Below are 7,210 nucleotides of genomic sequence, written 5' to 3' on the forward strand. Positions count from 1 at the left end.
TTTATTAATTTTTGTTGTTGTAATATGTAAGATTTGTTATGGAATGTGAAAAGAGATCTACAGTTAAAATATCAAAACTAATTAATAAATATGCTAGAGCCCGCCATTATAGACGCCATATTCATTTCCCTTGACTTTTGGTCAACTAATTAATGACTGTCTTTTTCCCTTTTTATTAGGTCATTGCAATTTATTGCATGATTCACAGTATGACATTTGATTATTTATAAACCACGAATCCTATAGATACCATCAATGGTTGCAAACTAATTTCACCATCATTTTAAAATGGGATATCGATACTACTTGAACTTTGTGTTGGCTTTATGGCTTGCATGTCCTCACTCTGTTTTGGTTGCACAAAATTTACCTTACAAAGCTGTGAACCTAGGAAATTGGCTAGTTGCTGAGGGGTGGATGAAACCTTCTCTTTTTGAAGGAATTATCAACAAGGATCTCTTGGTATTACTCCCAAAGATTTCATTTTAAATAGTTAGATGGTATTTTAATTATGTTTGATTTTTTTCATGTTGCGATAATTTGTCTTATATAATACACAAAAGAGTGGGTAAGACCCACTTTGAAAAAGAGAGAGAAAGAAAAAATGTGGGTCTCATCCACATTTTTGTGTATTGCATGAGACAAATTGTCTCCTATAACATAAGAAACACATTTCTCATCATATATATGTTCAGATCATTTTATACATGATAAGTTTCATTCTTAATTTTGATCGTTGATACCTCTTAGATCTAATAGCTTTATTTCTTGAGTTATGTAAGTAATCAGATACAAGTGAATGAATGACTAATAATATGTAAAACTTCTTGTTCTTATTATTGATATTTGGTAATTTCAGGATGGAACTCAAGTGCAACTCATGTCCACAAAGTTTCAGAGGTATCTCACTGCAGAAGATGGTGGAGGAGCTGCTGTTGTAGCAAACCGTGATTCAGCTTCTGGTTGGGAAACATTCAAGGCATGTTTGTTCATCTGCATCTAAAAGAATTTCAAAGATGATGATCACTTTTTGATGTGGTTTGAGGTATCTCATTCACCAGGCCTAATTTTTTGTTCATATGCAGCTTTGGAGGGTCAGTGACTCATCCTTCAATTTTAGAGTGTTTAACAAGCAATTTGTGGGGCTTGAAAATCAAGGTGGTGGAAGCAAAATTGTAGCAGTTTCAAACTCACCTACCAACCCGGAAACATTTCAAATTATAAGGAATAATGATGACCCCCTCAAAATTCGAATCCAAGCATCCAATGGTCTGTTTTTACAGGTACTAGTTATTCCATCTTCCGGCTATTCATATTTGAAGATTTTAGATTAAATTATATATTTTAAACAAGTGTACATTTTTGAACAGATCACTAAAAACAATTTCTTTTCAATTGAATCCTTGAATACTTTTGTCTAAATTAGCTTAAGAGGCGTTTGGTTTAGGTTTTTGGTTGGGTTCCTATCCATCTTGAATTGGTATTCCACGATTGCTTTGTTTGGTACAAAGAATAAAAAAACTTAGTCATGCTTCTCTCCACCACCCCCGTCCCCCGGCTCCCGCCTTTGACAAGCATGTGCAAAACCAAAAGCAAATCACTATAGAATTTTATCACTTTGAATGCGGTATTTCTAAAAAATAGCTAAACCGCAAAAAGCTTTCCCTAGCCTTTGACAAAAATGTGGTATTTCAGCATATTTATCCATCATTATTTCACCTTCAACCAAATAAGGTCGACTCACAATATTTAATTCAATTTTTCTAATAAAATTTTGGTCAATTAAACAATTTTTTTTTAACTTTCTTACCAAACTCATTTTTCTACCATATTATTAATAATTGTATTTACCTGATAAAAGAAATATCTTCTCTATCAAACATCCTTGATACTTAGAAATGCCAATCCTTGTCTGTGGCAATTCTAATTCTTCTTTACCAGCTACACAAGCCCAGTCCATTGCGTTAGCTTCTAAGACTTATTAAAGGAATTATATCCCTCCATCACTAAAATAACTGCAGATATTTATTTTTTAAATTTAAGAAGCTTATAAAATAATATAAAATTATAATTAACAGAATAAATTAATGGATCATCAAGATTTTATTTGGATTTCACTTGTGGTAGATGTTAAATGATTGAAGACAGATCAAATATTATATTTTTTTTGTTTGTTGGACAATATTTGCATGATTTATTGTTTTTCATATTAGAATATTTGGAACTGATATCATTTTTTATGTGTATTTGAATATGTTTATGATTTTTTTTAATATAAATTATAGATTTACGTATATTTATCGAGTCATATGATTTAAACAATGACTCAATGGGTGCACCAATGACCTCAACTGAGTCAATAACCAGGTAGAGTTTAAGGGCCTGTTTGGAGCACCTGATAAAGAAGATAGGATAGGATAACTTATCATAACCTATTTTTATCTCTTGTTTGGTGGGTCAATAGAATATGATTAGTTTATCCTATTGTCTCATTTTATCCTATACAATACATTATTTCTTATCCTATGGGGGGAGCTGAGTTAGGATTCAACAGGATAGGATACCAATATTGGATACCCAATATATCTCCACGCTACCCAATATATCCCCACGCTATCCTATATATTTGTATTTATTGCATTAAATTTTGTTTTTTCTTTCTCTCTTTTTTTTTTTTTTTTTTTGATAACATCTCTCTTTTTCTTCTACATAATCTTATTACATCTCATCAAACACAGGACATGATATCGGCTTATCAGCCCCCTATCATATCCTACCCTTATCAGCCCCTATCATATCTTATGATTATCCTATCCTGTTCACCAAACGAACCCTAATATAATATTAAAAACAGTTACGGCTTTTAGAATTTTCTCCACCTATAAATAACTCTCATTTACTATTGATGAAACAATTTTTAGAGCTGAATCACCACCGAACACTACACTTTCCCTCTGATTCTCACCTGATATTCGAGATCTCATTCACGACGACTCTCTTGTTGAACTTCATATCTCTATCTCAGTAGATCACTCTTATATTGATTTAATACACCCCTTTAGAAACAGAAATGGATCTAACACACACAAATAGTTCACCAATATTAACAAACATTTATCACACAAGCATGTTGCACAAAATTGGAAATGAATGTTTCGAAAATTTAATTTTCAGCCCCCTGAAAATTTCTATTACATTGTGATGTGTGCGTGTGAAGGTTCAATCCGAGACATCAGTGACTGCAGATTATGAAGGCACAAGTTGGGAAGAAAGTGATCCATCAGTCTTCCGTATGAAAATTGTAAACACTTTAGATGGAGAGTACCAACTTACTAATGGCTATGGCTCAGATAAAGCTCCCCAAGTTATGCGAGTGAGAAATCTAATAATCTCATCAATTCATTGCTACATTGAGTGATCATATTCATAATGATCTATATTGGCCTTGTAGGATCACTGGAATACATACATAACTGAAGATGGTTTCAAATTCATGTCACAAAATGGCTTAAATGCAGTGAGAATACCTGTTGGATGGTGGATAACCCATGACCCAAACCCACCTAAGCCTTTTGTTGGAGGATCTTTGGCAGCATTGGACAATGCTTTCACATGGGCACAGTAAGTCTTATGAGTTAAAAGTTGTAACATGTAACATGTAGCATGTACCCATTTGTGTAACATTTAATTCATCTTAATCAATCTTGCAGAAACCATGGGATGAAAGTAATTGTGGACTTGCATGCAGTTGAAGGCTCTCAGAATGGCAATTCCCACAGTGGGACTAGAGATGGATATATAGAATGGGGAGATTCATACATACCAAAGACAGTGGAAGTATAGACTTCTTAGCAGAAAGGTTTTACTTCTTCTTAAGAATGGTCTCATAAATTTCTATGTACAGCAGCAGTGTTAAGGTTGTTCTTTTATAACCAGAAGTTCACAGGTTTGAATATAAAAATAACCTATATACAAAAATATAAAGATAAGATTGCGTACAATAAATCCTCGTACCTACCCTTCTAAAGTGGGATGTTCATGCACCATTTTTTAGCATTAGGATGATATGTGATATGTTATGATTTAAGGAATTGATTTTTTTATACTTTGAAATTCATGACAGATATGGTAACAGAACAAATCTAGGAGGAATAGAGCTGATGAATGAGCCATCAGGTGTGGATCTAGAAAGCCTTAAGAAGTATTATAAGGAAGCTTATGATGCTGTGAGGAAGCACAGCCCAAGTGCTTATGTGATCATGTCAAACCCATTGGATAAAGATTCTAAAGTGCTTCTCTCATTTGTTGGAGGCTTCAACAGAGTAGTCATTGATGTGCATTACTACAATCTTTTTTCGAGTAATTTTAACAGCATGAATGTTCAACAAAATATCGACTACATACTAAATGAGAGAGCCTCGGACCTTAGCGGCGTCTCTTCAACGAATGCTCTTAGTTTTGTAGGTAAAAACATCATCCTAAATAATGTTTATTAAGATTAATATTTATGTCATGAGATAATTTTCTCATACATACACATAAAAAAAAGCATGTGGTGCTCATATTTTTCTTTTCTTTTCTTCTCACATGGATCCTTATGGACTCATACATACACATAAAAAAAGTATGTGGTGCTCATATTTTTTTTTTTCTTTTCTTCTCACATGGATCCTTATGGACTCTACACTTTTACGTGCTTTTATGTGTGTATAGAAAATAAATTTATCTCCTACACCATAAAAAGCATTAATCCCATATTTTTTATGGTAAAATCAACATATAAAATCTTACTTTCATTTTTAACCATTATCTCAATTGCATCTAAAAAGCTAATAAATGGGTAAATGATTGCAATTGAGATTAAGAAAAATACTTACACCATATATATAACACACAAAAATGATCTTTTACCTCCAGTGTAAAAATAAGTAGTCATACATTTTATCTTAATTGTTCATTTTTATGCATATGAAAATTATAATTCACCTAGAATTAGTGATTAATTAATAGATATAATTTAATAAATAATTACAGTTAAATGCACAAAAATCAACAACTAAGATAAAAAGTAAGACTTCTTTATTCTTGTATCCAAATTAAAATATCTCTCTATGCGTGTGTGTTTGTCTATATATATATAGGATCATTTGACACCATTGTCAAGTTTGAAATTTGACACCTCATCTGAGAGCCGTTAGATCAAAAAAGATCAACGACTCTGATTTGTAAGCATATGACACCATTGATCTTTTGTGATCTAACGGCTATCAGATGAGGTGTCAAATTTCAAATTTGACACCGGTTTCAAATGATCTTACCTCATATATATATATATATATATATATATATATATATATCACTTGGACATCATATCATATTGAGAATCATATTATGCTTTTTATTAGGGCAATGGTTTTCTCATACTACATGAGATAGTATTATTTCATGTAGAGACATAATTAGGTGGGTCCCACGATTAAAAGAAAAGAAAAAAGAAAAAGAAATGCTGGCTCGGATTGCGATGTGTCTGACATGAGATAAAAAAATTTATGTAACTTGAGAAAAAGATTTCTCTTTTTATTATAGGGGAGTGGACTGCTGCTGCGTGGCAAATACAAAATGCGGCGAAGAATACCAAAGATATGCTCAAGCACAAATGGATGTGTATTCTCGTGCAACTTTTGGATGGGCTTATTGGGCTTACAAGTGTAGGTATGAGCATTGGAGCCTCACATGGCTGATCGAGAAAGGTTATTTAAAGCTCTAGATTTATCAAGAGTGTATGGACTCAAACTTTTAAGGGTTTTATTAATATCATATTAAAATAAATAAATTATTTCATGTCATATAGATAAATTTGTGGGTTCTATCATCTGAAAAAAAAAAAGTGACACAATTATCGAAGGATGTATAGGAGAGAAAGTTACTACATATAGGATAAGAGTAGTTTTTCTCAACTTTTAATGCACTTAGCTCTCCTTTTCTATTTCTTTATCCAAATCCTCTTCTCGCAGGTGTTTTTATGAACTTTTTCCATGATTGACTCAAGGTGTGGTTCCTTTCCAAAAGGGGCTCTAGATTTAGCATCCTATCATTTTAATTTATTTTTGTGCTTCTTTTCATCACTAAATAATGCAGCTAAGCTAGCAAGTGTACATTTTTATTATGTTAGAAAATAATATAAACAATTAAAAAGGTCTTCACCCAATACTTGAAGTGATTTTTTACATAGTACCAGAGTTTAGTTCAATCCTCATTACCTTCCACTTGTGGAATTAAATAAGCATAAAGTAAAACAAAAAAAAAATTAAACCTATGCAATATCCACGTTTCAAGTCCAAATAGCTCTTACGTGAGGGTGTGTGTTAGAAAATAATATGAACCATCAAAAAGAGTTTCATCCAACACCTTAAGATTTTAGATTGAAGTGGTTCTTTATACATTAATTCAAGTCATATAGTTTTTAAATTTTAAAATTAAAATATTTGATTATAAGATTTATCAAAAATAAAACTATTTAATTTAATTATACACATGAAATATTCATAAATTTTATTAAAAAAATTATGTCATAAATATCAAATTTAAAATGACTGATGCAAAATAAGGATAATATAATTATTTAATGATGTAAAAGGTGTTTAAAAAACTTCAAGATCCCCGAGACTACGTGGCCCATCGACAAGATATACAGCTAGTTTTCATAGATTGAGATCTTTAATAATGATAAGGACTTCGTGGCCCATCAACAAGATATATAGCTAATTTTCGTACGATAATTGCATATATTTAACAATTAAAAGGGCCCTTCAATTTGAAATGGAAAATGATCTTCACTGGCATGGTCATATTTGTCTAGTCATCCATCGTCCTACTTAATGCTATAATGCATAATGGAGGAGAATAGGTGATGGTTGAGGTTGGAAACGCGACATGTAAACGCTTCGATGAAATTTATTATGAGAAAGAGGATGGGAACGCATTTGATGTCTTTAAGCATTAAATGATGGATTTTATTAATCTATCTAATGTCATAGAGATAAACTTGTGGGTTCCACCACCTGAAAAATAAAAAAAAAGTGACACAGTTATCGAAAGGTGTGTAGAAGAGAAAGTTATCACATGTAGTATAAGAGTAGTTTTTCTCTTAAATGATATTGTTCTATTGAAAAATAGACTCGTCAAAAATTATTGTTTTTTTATTTTTGTA

The 7,210-nt window shown here is 31.8% G+C and overlaps 1 pseudogene; it reads left to right on the top strand.

Annotated features, from left to right (window-relative positions):
- The first annotated feature begins 272 nt into the window (after nt 1–272).
- Nucleotides 273–5,767, top strand: LOC133294094 (probable glucan 1,3-beta-glucosidase A; annotated as a pseudogene).
- Nucleotides 5,768–7,210: the final 1,443 nt, after the last annotated feature.

Source organism: Gastrolobium bilobum, unplaced genomic scaffold (assembly GCF_033153095.1).
Source record: "Gastrolobium bilobum isolate Gb01-03AN ecotype WA unplaced genomic scaffold, APGP_CSIRO_Gbil_v1 utg40566, whole genome shotgun sequence".
In the NCBI taxonomy this organism is placed as follows: domain Eukaryota; kingdom Viridiplantae; phylum Streptophyta; class Magnoliopsida; order Fabales; family Fabaceae; genus Gastrolobium; species Gastrolobium bilobum.